This window comes from Thalassophryne amazonica, chromosome 14, assembly GCF_902500255.1.
Source record: "Thalassophryne amazonica chromosome 14, fThaAma1.1, whole genome shotgun sequence".
Classification (NCBI taxonomy): domain Eukaryota; kingdom Metazoa; phylum Chordata; class Actinopteri; order Batrachoidiformes; family Batrachoididae; genus Thalassophryne; species Thalassophryne amazonica.
The window spans coordinates 35,811,793-35,830,137 of record NC_047116.1 but is presented as its reverse complement, the minus strand read 5'-3'; the positions used below and the strand labels follow the sequence as shown (position 1 = coordinate 35,830,137).

General features: G+C 43.1%; 1 protein-coding gene across 1 annotated transcript in view; it reads left to right on the top strand.

The window, feature by feature from the left end:
* The window catches only part of si:ch211-45c16.2 (mitogen-activated protein kinase kinase kinase 13), an 85,787-nt gene that overhangs the window by 21,284 nt on the left and 46,158 nt on the right, over nt 1–18,345 (top strand). The window contains exon 2 of the mRNA XM_034186534.1: nt 17,866–17,944. The gene's annotated coding sequence lies outside the window, so the exon portion shown is untranslated. The remainder of the gene's footprint in view (nt 1–17,865; nt 17,945–18,345) is intronic.

Below are 18,345 nucleotides of genomic sequence, written 5' to 3'. Positions count from 1 at the left end.
TATTTTTTTTTTCTCAAGATTTTTTTTTTTTTTTGCATAAGTTTGAAAAAACAACAGATCATAAGTTTAGGATAAATTACTTATCATGTATTTAATTTTTGAAGTGGCACTAATGACAACATTCATACTGAACATAATTTCACTTGCATAGACTGATTTTGGAGATCAAGCAATAATTGCAGATGGGCTTTCTGAGGTCCCAGATAGCTTTTCTGATTTCCTTTTCTAACTTTCAGAATTTAGTAAATTAGCATATGGTCTATTGATACTTATGTGTAGACACTAGTCACTAGAGGCAGCTATTTTTGGTTTCAAATTTGGGCAAATGCAGTCCCAGAAAATTCCGAATGTGACAAACAAGAAACAGGTGTTGTAAATAAGTCAATGCTGCTAAAAATACAAACTTGCAGAAACAAAGACACTATTCTGACATGGTTTTGCATGTAAGACTGACATGGTTTGCACGTAAGACTGGCATAGCATGTTTCAAGTACACACATATATGTCAGAAGGTGGGGGGGGCATACCATATTCTGTCCCCCCTGGTTGAAAAGGTGGGGGGGACATGTCCCCCCTATCCCCCACCAAATTGCGCCCATACGTAAAGGTGTGGTTGCAAGGTGTAGGAGCGGTGAATGTACGGCATATGTTTTTAAATACTTGGGGTGAATGGTGAAGTGCAGGAAATGGAGAAGAATAACAAAAGTCATTTGTGATAGAACAGTATCTGCAAGATTGAAAGGGAAACTTTACAAGATGGTACTGGGACCAGTTATGTTTTATGGCTTTAGAAGGTGGTATGGTTTTGGGATACTGGAGTATGATCAAATCAAATCAATTTTATTTATATAGCGCCAAATCACAACAAACAGCTGCCCCAAGGCGCTTTATATTGTAAGGCAAGGCCATACAATAATTACGGAAAAACCCCACGGGCAAAACGACCCCCTGTGAGCAAGCACTTGGCGACAGTGGGAAGGAAAAACTCCCTTTTAACAGGAAGAAACCTCCAGCAGAACCGGGCTCAGGGAGGGGCAGTCTTCTGCTGGGACTGGTTGGGGCTGAGGGAGAGAACCAGGAAAAAGACATGCTGTGGAAGAGAGCAGAGATCAATCACTAATGATTAAATACAGAGCAAAAAGAGAAAGAAACACTCAGTGCATCATGGGAACCCCCCCAGCAGTCTAAGTCTATAGCAGCATAACTAAGGGATGGTTCAGGGTCACCTGATCCAGCCCTAACTATAAGCTTTAGCAAAAAGGAAGGTTTTAAGCCTAATTTTAAAAGTAGAGAGGGTGTCTGTCTCCCTGATCCGAATTGGGAGCTGGTTCCAGAGGAGAGGAGCCTGAAAGCTGAAGGCTCTGCCTCCCATTCTACTCTTACAAACCCTAGGAACTACAAGTAAGCCTGCAGTCTGAGAGCGAAGCGCTCTATTGGGGTGATATGGTACTATGAGGTCCCTAAGATAAGATGGGACCTGATTATTCAAAACCTTATAAGTAAGAAGAAGAATTTTAAATTCTATTCTAGAATTAACAGGAAGCCAATGAAGAGAGGCCAATATGGGTAAGATATGCTCTCTCCTTCTAGTCCCTGTCAGTACTCTAGCTGCAGCATTTTGAATTAACTGAAGGCTTTTCAGGGAACTTTTAGGACAACCTGATAATAATGAATTACAATAGTCCAGCCTAGAGGAAATAAATGCATGAATTAGTTTTTCAGCATCACTCTGAGACAAGACCTTTCCAATTTTAGAGATATTGCGCAAATGCAAAAAAGCAGTCCTACATATTTGTTTAATATGCGCATTGAATGACATATCCTGATCAAAAATGACTCCAAGATTTCTCACAGTATTACTAGAGGTCAGGGTAATGCCATCCAGAGTAAGGATCTGGTTAGACACCATGTTTCTAAGATTTGTGGGGCCAAGTACAATAACTTCAGTTTTATCTGAGTTTAAAAGCAGGAAATTAGAGGTCATCCATGTCTTTATGTCTGTAAGACAATCCTGCAGTTTAGCTAATTGGTGTGTGTCCTCTGGCTTCACGGATAGATAAAGCTGGGTATCATCTGTGTAACAATGAAAATTTAAGCAATGCTGTCTAATAATACTGCCTAAGGGAAACATGTATAAAGTGATTAAAATTGGTCCTAGCACAGAACCTTGTGGAACTCCATAATTAACCTTAGTCTGTGAAGAAGATTCCCCATTTACATGAACAAATTGTAATCTATTAGATAAATATGATTCAAACCACTGCAGCGCAGTGCCTTTAATACCTACGGTATGCTCTAATCTCTGTAATAAAATTTTATGGTCAACAGTATCAAAAGCAGCACTGAGGTCTAACAGAACAAGCACAGAGATGAGTCCACTGTCTGAGGCCATAAGAAGATCATTTGTAACCTTCACTAATGCTGTTTCTGTACTATGATGGATTCTAAAACCTGACTGAAATTCTTCAAATAGACCATTCCTCTGCAGATGATCAGTTAGCTGTTTTACAACTACCCTTTCAAGAATTTTTGAGAGAAAAGGAAGGTTGGAGATTGGCCTATAATTAGCTAAAGTAGCTGGGTCAAGTGATGGCTTTTTAAGTAATGGTTTAATTACTGCCACCTTAAAAGCCTGTGGTACATAGCCAACTAATAAAGATAGATTGATCATATTTAACATCGAAGCATTAATTAATGGTAGAGCTTCCTTGAGCAGCCTGGTAGGAATGGGGTCTAATAGACATGTTGATGGTTTGGAGGAAGTAACTAATGAAAATAACTCAGACAGAACAATCAGAGAGAAAGAGTCTAACCAAATACCAGCATCACTGAAAGCAGCCAAAGATAACGATATGTCTTTGGGATGGTTATGAGTAATTTTTTCACTAATAGTTAGAATTTTATTAGCAAAGAAAGTCATGAAGTCATTACTAGTTACAGTTAAAGGAATACTCGGCTCAATAGAGCTCTGACTCTTTGTCAGCCTGGCTACAGTGCTGAAAAGAAACCTGGGGTTCTTATTTTCTTCAATTAGTGATGAGTAGTAAGATGTCCTAGCTTTACGGAGGGCTTTTTTTTATAGAGCAACAGACTCTTTTTCCAGGCTAAGTGAAGATCTTCTAAATTAGTGAGATGCCATTTCCTCTCCAACTTACGGGTTATCTGCTTTAAGCTGCGAGTTTACGAGTTATACCACGGAGTCAGGCACTTCTGATTTAAGGCTCTCTTTTTCAGAGGAGCTAGAGCATCCAAAGTTGTCTTCAATGAGGATGTAAAACTATTGACGAGATACTCTATCTCACTCACAGAGTTTAGGTAGCTACTCTGCACTGTGTTGGTATATGGCATTAGAGAACATAAAGAAGGAATCATATCCTTAAACCTAGTTACAGTGCTTTCTGAAAGACTTCTAGTGTAATGAAAATTATTCCCCACTGCTGGGTAGTCCATCAGAGTAAATGTAAATGTTATTAAGAAATGATCAGACAGAAGGGAGCTTTCAGGGAATACTGTTAAGTCTTCAATTTCCATACCATAAGTCAGAACAAGATGTAAGATATGATTAAAGTGGTGGGTGGACTCATTCACATTTTGAGCAAAGCCAATTGAGTCTAATAATAGATTAAATGCAGTGTTGAGGCTGTCATTCTCAGCATCTGTGTGGATGTTAAAATCGCCCACTATAATTATCTTATCTGAGCTAAGCACTAAGTCAGACAAATGGTCTGAAAATTCACAGAGAAACTCACAGTAGCGACCAGGTGGACGATAGATAATAACAAATAAAATTGGTTTTTGGGACTTCCAATTTGGATGGACAAGACTAAGAGTCAAGCTTTCAAATGAATTAAAGCTCTGTCTGGGTTTTGGATTAATTAATAAGCTGGAATGGAAGATTGCTGCTAATCCTCCACCTCGGCCCATGCTACGAGCGTTCTGGCAGTTAGTGTGACTCGGGGGTGTTGACTCATTTAAACTAACATATTCATCCTGTTGTAACCAAGTTTCTGTAAGGCAGAATAAATCAATATGTTGATCAATTATTATATCATTTACTAACAGGGACTTAGAAGAGAGAGACCTAATGTTTAATAGACCACATTTAACTGTTTTAGTCTGTGGTGCAGTTGAAGGTGCTATATTATTTTTTCTTTTTGAATTTTTATGCTTAAATAGATTTTTGCTGGTTATTGGTGGTCTGGGAGTAGGCACCGTCTCTACAGGGATGGGGTAATGAGGGGATGGCAGGGGGAGAGAAGCTGCAGAGAGGTGTGTAAGACTACAACTCTGCTTCCTGGTCCCAACCCTGGATAGTCACGGTTTGGAGGATTTAAGAAAATTGGCCAGATTTCTAGAAATGAGAGCTGCTCCATCCAAAGTGGGATGGATGCCGTCTCTCCTAACAAGACCAGGATTTCCCCAGAAGCTTTGCCAATTATCTATGAAGCCCACCTCATTTTTTGGACACCACTCAGACAGCCAGCAATTCATGGAGACCATGCGGCTAAACATGTCACTCCCAGTTCGATTGGGGAGGGGCCCAGAGAAAACTACAGAGTCCGACATTGTTTTTGCAAAGTTACACACCAATTCAATGTTAATTTTAGTGACCTCCGAGTGGCGTAACCGGGTGTCATTACTGCCGACGTGAATTACAATCTTATCAAATTTACGCTTAGCCTTAGCCAGCAGTTTCAAATTTCCTTCAATGTCGCCTGCTCTGGCCCCCGGAAGACAATTGACTATGGTTGCTGGTGTCGCTAACTTCACATTTCTCAAAACAGAGTCGCCAATAACCAGAGTTTGATCCTCGGCGGGTGTGTCGCCGAGTGGGGAAAAATGGTTAGAAATGTGAATGGGTTGGCGGTGTACACGGGGCTTCTGTTTAGGACTACACTTCCTCCTCACAGTCACCCAGTTGGCCTGCTTTCCCGGCTGCTCGAGATCTGCTGGAAGGGAAGTAATGGCGGCTAAGCTACCTTGGTCCGCACCGACTACAGGGGCCTGGCTAGCTGTAGAATTTTCCACGGTGCGGAGCCGAGTCTCCAATTCGCCCAGCCTGGCCTCCAAAGCTACGAATAAGCTACACTTATTACAAGTACCATTACTGCTAAAGGAGGCCGAGGAATAACTAAACATTTCACTCCCAGAGCAGAAAAGTGCGGGAGAGACAGGAGAAGCCGCCATGCTAAATCGGCTAAGAGCTAGTAGCTGCGCTAAGCTAGCGGATTCCTAAAAACACACAAAGTGAATAATGTGTAAATAATTTAGAGGTGATTCAGCAGACGGAGTGTTTTAGTTAAGGCACGTGAAGATTACACTGTGAAACAAATCGTTATCTAGATCAAGCTAACTGCGCAGATTAAACAGCTAACAGATACAGCAAAACGCCGCTGTGCTCTGGAACAGGAAGTGATACAATACCGCAGTGAGAGCCAACCACCAGTAGAGGTGGTTGGCTTCATTCATGATAATGAAGATGGAGCCATCAGCCAGGAAGGGAAGAGGCAGATGAAAGAGAGAGATTATGAATGAATTGTAAAGGAGAACAAGCATATATAAGGGACAGGTATTTGTTGGACATGTTAAGTAAAGGATTTGATTACATATTCCACCACTGATGTGTTTTCATGTTACACAGTAGGATATCATGTACCTGTGAGTGTGTACTAACATTTTTGGACTGTGCAACTTTTGACCTCAGTGGAAGTCATGTTTGTGAGTAACCATACATGTGTTTGCACCTGGCTGCAGCGTGTGATGGCAGATTGGAAAGGTAAACCGGGATAAGCTTATGTGTGTGATTTTTGCTTGTTCTCTTATTAATGTGGGAGACACAGGAGCTGTCAGTGGTGCTGTTCCGCTGCTGGTGAAATAGTAATGAGTGTGCATAACTGAGCTTAGGCAGTGTGGTTTACAGCTCTGTCAGGGAACATGTGGCACTGACTGGCTCTACAGCATGTTTGTGTGCTGGTGATAGAAACGGGATGCTTTGCACCCACGGGGGAAAATGAATAGACAGGCAGAGGTCAGACTCCTTTTACATCTTTGGTTTGTAAATATGAGTGGAAATTTGTTGGAGCTCTCAGCCCTGATTTGGTGTAAATTCGAAAGGTCTGTTATTCGTAATCAGTATTCATTATCCTCCCATGCAATCCGTTTTGCTGAGATGTTTGAAGTCAATTTCTTGTCAAAATCTATTTTTTTTAAATAAAATGTGGTATGTTAACATAAGGAAATATATCTTGCTCAAATAACTGTAACTAGAATACAACAGTGTATGATGGCAGTGTTAAAATTCTTGAACAATGGGGTTTCTAAAAAAAAATTGGTTGCCTTATGGTGCATGAAGCATATTGCTCGCACATTTTTGTGTGTGTGTGTGTGTGTGTGTGTGTGTGTGTGTGTCCGACGTGACGTACAGGTGACACTTGTAGTCTGTTTCTGGCTTAATGATACGCACATTCATTCTGGGTCAGTCATGCTTCAAATGCATGGTGTTTCGTACTGTAAGCGAAAGTGGGGCATGTCACTCCAGCTTTTTTCAAATATGCTACTCCACTTTGTGGCCAAAATCCTTCCACTCCCACTCCATGCTCACTTCACTCACAGGTCTTTCTGATGTGTGTGTGTCTAGGGAGCACAGCAGATTTATCGATGATATTTGTCAATGCATTTTCTTAAGTAAATCACTGTGGCAAAGCCACGCTCCGCAGCCCCAGGTGCATCACTGTGTGAGAATTGCAGTGTTTAAACAATACTTAAGTGACAATGGGGAAAAAAAAAATGTAAAAGTTCCTGAAGGTTGTAGGAGGCATATGCAGACTCACAGACACAGGTGTAGATCAAGAAAAATGGCTTTATCTGATAGGCAGGCAACAGGTTCGGTACACAGGGAATCAGTCAATGTGGTGAAGGTACAGGCAGGTAGCAAGCTGAGGTAGAGTCCAAAAAACAAGCAAAGTTCCAAATACACGGCGTCAAGGAGTTCACAGAGCTGAGGCAAAGTCAAAAACAAGCAGAGTTCAGGGATAAGACGAGGCGGAGGTTGGTAACACTAGCAAGGTCAGAAATACAACAAGGCACAACTGGACAATGGTGTGAGGCTGGAAAGTGCGAAATGCAAGGGGGCGTGACCAGGGAAGACAAAGGTTAGTGCAAGAGAGTGCAGTAACGTAAAAGCAAATTGAACTGGGGCAAGATAATTAAATGACAGAAAAACCAACGGTGCAAAATGTGACGTGCTTGACTGCTGCATGCTGGACTGACAGGACTGGTGATCGTGGCCTGGTGCGCACGACGGCAGAATCAGCTGTCTTCGTTGAAGGCTGAGAAGCTGTGCACGCTGCTGCATGCTGGACTGATGGGACTGGTGATCGTGGCCTGGCGCGCACGGCGGCAGAATCAGCTGTCTTCGTTGAAGGCTGAGAAGCTGTGCATGCTGCTGCACGCTGAACTGACAGGACTGGTGAGCGTGGCCTCGCACGCACGGCGTCAGAATCAGCTGTTTCTGCTGAAGGCTGAGGAACAGGGCGTACTGCTGCTTCCTGGAGTAACGTGGCCATTGATGGTTGCAGCAAGCGCACCGTGAGAACTTCGGACGTTGCTGGTTGAATCTGGAGTGGAGTGAGCGCCGTATGTGACGCCAGTGACGTTGGCACAGTTGTTTGAAACTGAGGCGTGACGAGCTGTGGTGACGCGGGCTGTTCAGCTGGCTTCTGGAGTGTGTGCATCAGAGAAACCTCTGTGGGCGTGTGTCTCTCCGCTTGCTCCGGTGACGTCACGGCTGGTGCGACCGAGGGCTGAGGTGACGAGGTCTTGCCCGATGGCTCTGTGGGCACCAGGAGAGACATGTCCTCAGCAGAGAGGTCGGGCAAGATGGGAACCTTCATTCCCATGGGCGAGGAAGTCATGGTGGCAGCAGGCTGGCGCGATGGCACCTGGAGCTTCCGAGGTGCGGGCACAGGGGCCAGATGAGGCGGGACCGGAAATGGTGCCGGATCTGGTTCTTTGGACAAATTCAGCTCCGTGGGTTCCCATCTGAACAGCCTTCGTAGAGCAGGAATTGGAGGCAGGCAGGACGTGGGAGGTGTGGACAGCTGAGGAGGCGTGACTGCTTCGGCCGACAGTGTGATGAAGCGGGGCGTGTCCAGACAGCAGTCATAGATCTCTGATTCAAACAAGTAGTCCATTGGATCTTCAACACAGGTAGGAAGCCGACCTTGCTTAAAAAGAGTTTTGATATGTTTTAACTCTGGGAAGGCAGTTACCATTTCGGGTGCAGCGTGTAGAAGGAGTTCTAAAGCAGAAAGAATGCGCTGCTTGTTCCGCTCTCCTGAACTGTCTCTGAATTCAAAAAATAACTCCTGTATTTTGAAGAGAAATTCTGCCATCTGCTGGAGTGATGACTCATCTGTCTCAGATGAGGAATCCTCATCTAAGTCAACCCACTCAGTGTCGTCCTCACATGGCGGGCAAGTGGACTGCAGATATAGCTCAGGTTGCTTCACCCAGTCAGGCAGCCTATCTGCAGTAAGCAAATTGTTCAGATCTGGGTAAGTCAGGGCAGAGGCTGTAGAGCCAGGTATTTGCTTCAATGACTTCCCAAGCTTGCTCCAGGTAGTCAAACTTTTCCCATGGGGTGTAGGTGTGGCGGAAATGGGTGAAAAAAAATTTTATGTCAGTGAAGATCTCTTTAATTCTGGTAAAGTTCAGCTCAGGATCTGAGTCCGCTGCCTCCAGGTACTGGCCAGATTGTTCTGTCGTGGCTTAGTCCTGAAGGTTGTAGGAGGCATATGCAGACTCACAGACACAGATGTAGATCAAGAAAAATGGCTTTATCGGATAGGCAGGCAACAGGTTCGGTACACAGGGAATCAATCAACGTGGTGAAGGTACAGGCAGGTAGCAAGCTGAGGCAGAGTCCAAAAAACAAGCAAAGTTCCAAATACACGGCATCAAGGAGTTCACAGGGCTGAGGCAAAGTCAAAAAACAAGCAGAGTTCAGGGATAAGACGAGGCGGAGGTCGGTAACACTAGCAAGGTCAGAAATACAACAAGGCACAACTGGACAATGGCGTGAGGCTGGAAAGTGCGAAATGCAACAATCTGGCGAGAGACTGTGAGGGCGTAAATACTAGTGGAAGAATCAGAATGTGAAATGAGGAACAGGTGTGCAGAGACTGCTGGAAGGGGGTGTGACCAGGGAAGACAAAGGTAAGTGCAAGAGAGTGCAGTAAGGCAAAAGCAAAGTGAACTGGGGCAAGATAATTAAATGACAGAAAAACCAGCGGTGCAAAATGTGACGTGCTTGACTAACCATTATAAACACGAACAAAACAGATGGGGTGAAACTGAAACTAAGGCGGCGAGTCGAGGAGTGGAAAACCAGTGATAATAACTAAAAAGAGAGGACATGACACAGGAAAGTGAATACACTAAACATGACAAAACAAACTGTTGACAGAATAGAGAATAAATGATGAACAAATCAAAACCAGGGACAAGGTAATGCAATGAATGACTGAACCATAAATAAATGATACACAGAATAAAACCGATAACAGAAGCATTACACAAAGTACAGAAACGAACAGAACCAAACCAAGACTTACATGACAACATATAATATGAAAAGTAAAACTGTAAAACCCTCAGTGGAAGCCTAGACCAAATAAGGGGAAAACCAAGACATGAACCCCGGGCCGGAGCAGATCCTGACAGTTCCTTTGTTTATGGAAAGGCTGCAGTCATTTTAGGGTCTGTGTGTGCACTAATGGGTATGTTGCTTGTGTATGGTGATGCACAAAGAAGCGTGTACCTTTAATGAGTAATTATGACATTCTTTCTACAGTGAGGAAAATAAGTATTTGAACACCCTGTGATTTTGCAAGTTCTTCCACTTAGAAATCATGGAGGGGTCTGAAATTTTCATCTTAGGTGCATGTCCACTGTGAGAGACATAATCTAAAAAAAAACAAAAAATCCGGAAATCACAATGTATGATTTTTTTTATTTTTTTTTTAATAATTTATTTGTATGTTACTGCTGCAAATAAGTATTTGAACACCTGTGAAAATCAATGTTAATATTTGGTACAGTAGCCTTTGTTTGCAATTACAGAGGTCAAACGTTTCCTGTAGTTCTTGACCAAGTTTTCATACACTGCAGCAGGGATTTTGGTACACTCCTCCACACAGATCTTCTCCACATCAACCTCCTTCCCTCAGTAAGAGGGAAGGAGGTTGTTTGCCAGAATCTTGCAATACATGACCCCATCCATCCTCCCTTCAATACGGTGCAGTCGTCCTGTCCCCTTTGCAGAAGAGCACCCCCAGAGTATGATGTTTCCACCCCCATGCTTCACTGTTGGGATGGTTGTCTTGGGTTGTTCTCATCCTCTAAACATGGTAAGTGGAGTTGATTCCAAAAAAGCTCTATTCTGGTCTCATCTGACCACATGACCCTCTCCCATGCCTCCTCTGGATCATCCACATGGTCACTGGTGAACTTCAAACGGGCCTGGACATGTGCTGGCTTGAACAGGGGGACCTTACTGCCCTGCAGGATTTTAAACCATGACAGCATCATGTGTTACTAATGTAATCTTTGTGACTGTGGTCCCAGCTCTCCTCAGGTCATTGACCAGGTCCTCCTGTGTAGTTCTGAGCTTTCTCAGAATCATCCTTACCCCTCAAAGTGAGATCTTGCATGGAATCCCAGACCGAGGGAGATTGACAGTCATCTTGTGTTTCTTCCACTTTCTAATAAATAATCATAACAGTTGTTGTCTTCTACCAAGATGCTTCCCTGTTGTCCTGTAGTCCATCCCAGCCTTGTGCAGGTCTACAGTTTTGTTCCTGGTGTCCTTAGACAGCTCTGTGGTCTTGGCTATGGTGGACAGGTTGGAGTGTGGTTGATTGAGTGTGTGAATAGCTGTCTTTTATACAAGTAACAAGTTCAAACAGGTGCAGTTAATGCAGGTAAAGAGTGCAGAATAAGAGGGCTTCTTAAAGAAAAATTAACAGGTCTGTGTGAGCCAGAATTCTTGGTGGTTGGTAGGGGATCAAATACTTATTTGCAGCAGTAACATACAAATAAATTATTTAAAAATCCTACATTGTGATTTCTGGATTATTATTATTATTATTATTATTTTTTAGATTATGTCTCTCACAGTGGACATGCACCTAAGATGAAAATTTCAGACCCCTCCATGATTTCTCAGTGGGAGAACTTGCAAAACTGCAGGGTGTTCAAATACTTATTTTCCTCACTGTATATTTTTTTTAAAACATGCGCTCTGTGGTCTTTTGGCTGCTTCTTATGAAAGCTGTGAATTGTAGCTACCAAACAATAAACTGTTGGTGTAGCTCTCCCATTCATTTTTATTCACTGTTATATGTGGCTTTAAAGGTGCTCAATTATATTAAGCAATACTTGGGTATTGGAGTTGATGGTTTGTTTTGTAATGCAGTGTGGCTGTGCTTGTTGTCACATGACCCCGCAGGTTTCTGATCGCCCAACCTTTGGAATTTTGGCTCTAAAACAGAGCTGGATGTTTTTGCTAAGCAAACAGGTCAGGCATTGAAGGGTGTGCTTCTATTTTCTTTCGCTCTCCCAATCTGGAATTCTTTGTTTTTGTGTGTATTGTACACTTCAACCGTGTCAGAACAGCAGTTTCCATTTACTCACTTTTATTTGTTCTTTTCAGGGCCTGTGTTGTGTAAACTTGTGTCTATGCATTATTTGTGCTTGTGAAAGATCCAACAATCAGTACACCATCTATCCATCATCTTTGGCCATTGGATGAGAGGTGGGGTGCACCTTGGGCAGGCTGCCCACCTGTCGCAGGGCAGACACATAGAAACAAACAGACACATTCACACTTTCACTCACACTTACAGTCACCAGTTCGTCTAACGTGCACGTCTTTTGAAATGTGAGGAAGCCACGCAAACACAGGGATAATATGCAAACTCCAGGACCTACTTGTTATGAGCGATTGAAGCCAACTAGCGCACAAAGGAGGAATTGCATTCCATGCGTGAAAAATCAGAGCTGCCTCCAATGCCTCGTACACCTGCCGCTGCAATTATTTGCGCACACCAGCAGCTGAAAGACAGAGTGCCCTGTGAGAGCCCATTCGATCCCTCTTGCGGCGGGTGCTGGCCAAATTCCTGGTGACACACACACGAACATTTAACACCGCTCGCTTGATACTTAGAAAATGTGTGGCCATTCGCGCTGTTAGCACAAAAACAGTCACTTTCAAGCTGGATGTGAAATTTGTCTAAATGTCCCCACGAGTGTGGCGTTGCAACAAGCAACACACATGGTGTGTATGTGTATCGTGCGCGTTGTTTTTTTTTTTTTCTTCCGCAACAGGGGCGCGATGTGGTGCAGCATGTTCCAGCTGCTCGGAACTGTGTTCGTGCACACGCACGAGCATGCACAAAACCGTCGTCAGTGTGTCATGCGCGCCTGTGTGACCACGCATCCCTCATGACAGCAGGTGGAATGTTTCGTGGTTCCCCATTTTGTGTTTGGTTCACTGATTTTCTTCCGGTTTCTGCATCTTTCGTGTTATGTGTGAAGGGGCCCTACTATTAAGCCACCGTGCTGGCCGACACTATACTCTGTGCCAATAGTGCGAGCATCCTCAACCATCTGCACCATGACTCATGTGAATGTTATTTCATGGCGTTTAGGTAATGAATGCGTTTGGCATCCTCCACTTCAAACCTGTCCCGAGTCATCAAACTTCTTCCTTTGGCCATGTCTCCTGTTGGGATGTGGCTTCGTGGCTAATACTGGTCTCACCCACACCCCACACACGCACACATTCAGTTCATTATTACATTCTTACCAGCCCCCTACCAGTGCTACTGCTGAACCCCCTCATTGCCCTCACCACCCCTAGAGCTCTGAGGCTGTAACAAGAAGAGGAGCATCTGTTCTCAGAACAGATCTTACTGTTACTGCCACTTCTTGGTTGAACCTCTACTGGTGGTTGGCTCTCACTGCAGTATTGTATCACTTCCTGTTCCGGAGCACAGCGGTGTTTTGCTGTATCTGTTAGCTGTTTAATCTGCGCAGTTAGATTGATCTAGTTAACTAGATAACGATTTGTTTCACAGTGTAATCTTCACGTGCCTTAACTAAAGCACTCCCTCTGCTGAATCACCTCTAAATTATTTACACATTATTCACTTTGCATGTTTTTAGGAATCCGCTAGCTTAGCGCAGCTACTAGCTCTTAGCCGGTTTAGCATGGCGGCTTCTCCTGTCTCTCCCGCACTTTTCTGCTCTGGGTGTGAAATGTTTAGTTATGCCTCGGCCTCCTTTAGCAGTAATGGTACTTGTAATAAGTGTAGCTTATTCGTAGCTTTGGAGGCCAGGCTGGGCAAATTGGAGACTCGGCTCCGCACCTTGGAAAATCCTACAGCTAGCCAGGCCCCTGTAGTCAGTGCGGACCAAGGTAGCTTAGCCACCGTTAGTTCCCTCCCGGCAGATCCCGAGCAGCCGGGAAAGCAGGCCGACTGGGTGACTGTGAGGAGGAAGCGTAGTCCTAAACAGAAGCCCTGTGTACACCGCCAACCCGTTCACATCTCTAACCATTTTTCCCCACTCGGCGACACACCCGCCGAGGATCAAACTCTGGTTATTGGCGACTCTGTTTTGAGAAATGTGAAGTTAGCGACACCAGCAACCATAGTCAATTGTCTTCCGGGGGCCAGAGCAGGCGACATTGAAGGAAATTTGAAACTGCTGGCTAAGGCTAAGCGTAAATTTGGTAAGATTGTAATTCACGTCGGCAGTAATGACACCCGGTTACGCCAATTGGAGATCACTAAAATTAATATTGAATCGGTGTGTAACTTTGCAAAAACAATGTCGGACTCTATAGTTTTCTCTGGGCCCCTCCCCAATCGGACCGGGAGTGACATGTTTAGCCGCATGTTCTCCTTGAATTGCTTGCTGTCTGAGTGGTGTCCAAAAAATGAGGTGGGCTTCATAGATAATTGGCAAGCTTCTGGGGAAAACCTGGTCTTGTTAGGAGAGACGGCATCCATCCCACTTTGGATGGAGCGGCTCTCATTTCTAGAAATCTGGCCAATTTTCTTAAATCCTCCAAACCGTGACTATCCAGGGTTGGGACCAGGAAGCAGAGTTGTAGTCTTACACACCTCTCTGCAGCTTCTCTCCCCCTGCCATCCCCTCATTACCCCATCCCCGTAGAGACGGTGCCTGCTCCCAGACCACCAATAACCAGCAAAATCTATTTAAACATAAAAATTCAAAAAGAAAAAATAATATAGCACCTTCAACTGCACCACAGACTAAAACAGTTAAATGTGGTCTATTAAACATTAGATCTCTCTCTTCTAAGTCCCTGTTAGTAAATGATATAATAATGGATCAACATATTGATTTATTCTGCCTTACAGAAACCTGGTTACAGCAGGATGAATATGTTAGTTTAAATGAGTCAACACCCCCGAGTCACACTAACTGCCAGAATGCTCGTAGCACGGGCCGAGGCAGAGGATTAGCAGCAATCTTCCACTCCAGCTTATTAATTAATCAAAAACCCAGACAGAGCTTTAATTCATTTGAAAGCTTGTCTCTTAGTTTTGTCCATCCAAATTGGAAGTCCCAAAAACCAGTTTTATTTGTTGTTATCTATCGTCCTCCTGGTCGTTACTGTGAGTTTCTCTGTGAATTTCCGGACCTTTTGTCTGACTTAGTGCTTAGCTCATATAAGATAATTATAGTGGGCGATTTTAACATCCACACAGATGCTGAGAATGACAGCCTCAACACTGCATTTAATCTGTTGTTAGACTCGATTGGCTTTGCTCAAAATGTGAATGAGTCCACCCACCACTTTAATCATACCTTAGATCTTGTTCTGACTTATGGTATGGAAATTGAAGACTTAACAGTATTCCCTGAAAATCCCCTTCTGTCTGATCATTTCTTAATAACATTTACATTTACTCTGATGGACTACCCAGTAGTGGGGAATAAGTTTCATTACACTAGAAGTCTTTCAGAAAGCGCTGTAACTAGGTTTAAGGATATGATTCCTTCTTTATGTTCTCTAATGCCATATACCAACACAGGGCAGAGTAGCTACCTAAACTCTGTGAGTGAGATAGATTATCTCGTCAATAGTTTTATATCCTCATTGAGGACAACGTTGGATGCTGTAGCTCCTCTGAAAAAGAGAGCCTTAAATCAGAAGTGCCTGACTCCGTGGTATAACACAAACCCGCAGCTTAAAGCAGATAACCCGTAAGTTGGAGAGGAAATGGCGTCTCACTAATTTAGAAGATCTTCACTTAGCCTGGAAAAAGAGTCTGTTGCTCTATAAAAAAGCCCTCCGTAAAGCTAGGACATCTTACTACTCATCACTAATTGAAGAAAATAAGAACAACCCCAGGTTTCTTTTCAGCACTGTAGCCAGGCTGACAAAGAGTCAGAGCTCTAATAAAATTTTAACTATTAGAGAAAAAAAATTACTCATAACCATCCCAAAGACATATCGTTCTTTTGGCTGCTTTCAGTGATGCCGGTATTTGGTTAGACTTTTTCTCTCCGATTGTTCTGTCTGAGTTATTTTCATTAGTTACTTCCTCCAAACCATCAACATGTCTATTAGACCCCATTCCTACCAGGCTGCTCAAGGAAGCCCTACCATTAATTAATGCTTCGATCTTAAATATGATCAATCTGTCTTTATTAGTTGGCTATGTACCACAGGCTTTTAAGGTGGCAGTAATTAAACCATTACTTAAAAAGCCATCACTTGACCCAGGTATCTTAGCTAATTATAGGCCAATCTCCAACCTTCCTTTTCTCTCAAAAATTCTTGAAAGGGTAGTTGTAAAACAGCTAACTGATCATCTGCAGAGGAATGGTCTATTTGAAGAGTTTCAGTCAGGGTTTAGAATTCATCATAGTACAGAAACAGCATTAGTGAAGGTTACAAATGATCTTCTTATGGCCTCAGACAGTGGACTCATCTCTGTGCTTGTTCTGTTAGACCTCAGTGCTGCTTTTGATACTGTTGACCATAAAATTTTATTACAGAGATTAGAGCATGCCATAGGTATTAAAGGCACTGCGCTGCGGTGGTTTGAATCATATTTATCTAATAGATTACAATTTGTTCATGTAAATGGGGAATCTTCTTCACAGACTAAGGTTAATTATGGAGTTCCAACAGGTTCTGTGCTAGGACCAATTTTATTCACTTTATACATGCTTCCCTTAGGCAGTATTATTAGACAGCATTGCTTAAATTTTCATTGTTACGCAGATGATACTCAGCTTTATCTATCCATGAAGCCAGACGACACACACCAATTAGCTAAACTGCAGGATTGTCTTACAGACATAAAGACATGGATGACCTCTAATTTCCTGCTTTTAAACTCAGATAAACTGAAGTTATTGTACTTGGCCCCACAAATCTTAGAAACATGGTGTCTAACCAGATCCTTACTCTGGATGGCATTACCCTGACCTCTAGTAATACTGTGAGAAATCTTGGAGTCATTTTTGATCAGGATATGTCATTCAGTGCGCATATTAAACAAATATGTAGGACTGCTTTTTTGCATTTGCGCAATATCTCTAAAATTAGAAAGGTCTTGTCTCAGAGTGATGCTGAAAAACTAATTCATGCATTTATTTCCTCTAGGCTGGACTATTGTAATTCATTATTATCAGGTTGTCCTAAAAGTTCCCTAAAAGCCTTCAGTTAATTCAAAATGCTGCAGCTAGAGCACTGACAGGGACTAGAAGGAGAGAGCATATCTCACCCATATTGGCCTCTCTTCATTGGCTTCCTGTTAATTCTAGAATAGAATTTAAAATTCTTCTTCTTACTTATATGGTTTTGAATAATTAGGTCCCATCTTATCTTAGGGACCTCATAGTACCATATCACCCCAATAGAGCGCTTCGCTCTCAGACTGCAGGCTTACTTGTAGTTCCTAGGGTTTGTAAGAGTAGAATGGGAGGCAGAGCCTTCAGCTTTCAGGCTCCTCTCCTGTGGAACCAGCTCCCAATTTGGATCAGGGAGACAGACACCCTCTCTACTTTTAAGATTAGGCTTAAAACTTTCCTTTTTGCTAAAGCTTATAGTTAGGGCTGGATCAGGTGACCCTGAACCATCCCTTAGTTATGCTGCTATAGACTTAGACTGCTGGGGGTTCCCATGATGCACTGAGTGTTTCTTTCTCTTTTTGCTCTGTATGCACCACTCTGCATTTAATCATTAGTGATTGATCTCTGCCCTCTTCCACAGCATGTCTTTTTCCTGGTTCTCTCCCTCAGCCCCAACCAGTCCCAGCAGAAGACTGCCCCTCCCTGAGCCTGGTTCTGCTGGAGGTTTCTTCCTGTTAAAAGGGAGTTTTTCCTTCCCACTGTCGCCAAGTGCTTGCTCACAGGGGGTCGTTTTGACCGTTGGGGCTTTTCTGTAATTATTGTATGGCTTTGCCTTGCAATATGAAGTGCCTTGGGGCAACTGTTTGTTGTGATTTGGCGCTATATAAATGAAATTGATTTGAATTTGATTTGATTTGATCTTTCACTCTGCGGCCACCCCTCTCATACAGTTGCTTTTGATATCCCTTGTGGTTGCAGTCAGTCTCAGTCCATGCATGTCCATACAAACATTCCATTTTCTTTATAATCTCTGATGAATCAACTTCAGTATAAGTGACTGAACATCGCATTGTAAATGCTGCACATGTTAAGTGTTCTACCGGTGCTCTGATTGTGTAGTATGATCTGATTCCATCGTATTTGTACAGGTTATGCATCTAAACTGTTTCCCACCTGTGTTTGCAGGTGAAGAGCTAAAGGGGACCAAACATCAGCCGAGTGCTCAGTCAGCAGACTTATGAGATGCTCCTCAACCACCTGAGAGGTTGGTGCACGTACATGCCAAACATCCTGGATCCAAATCCAGACCTACATCTACAAAGCAAATCCAGAATAGGTTATTCATTTGTGAAATATCCTGCCCACAAACAGACATACAAGTAAATAAAACGAGGTAAAAACATAGTCTCCTTGACAGAAATTATTATACGCTCACACAAGCATGTCCATGTGCTGACAAGTGAAGTGACTGAAAAAAAGTCAGTTCATTAGAGTGGAGTGTGAGAGACGGACTGATCCTTTCAAGAAAAAAGAAAGAGACCAAGGTGTCTGACCCATTTATATTGAAAGCTATGTTATTATTTCTGACAAGAGACTACCATCGGGGGATTAGTTTAGATTAGTTTAGTTTACCCCCCTGAGGGTAGCCTCAGAGTTAAGTGAAAA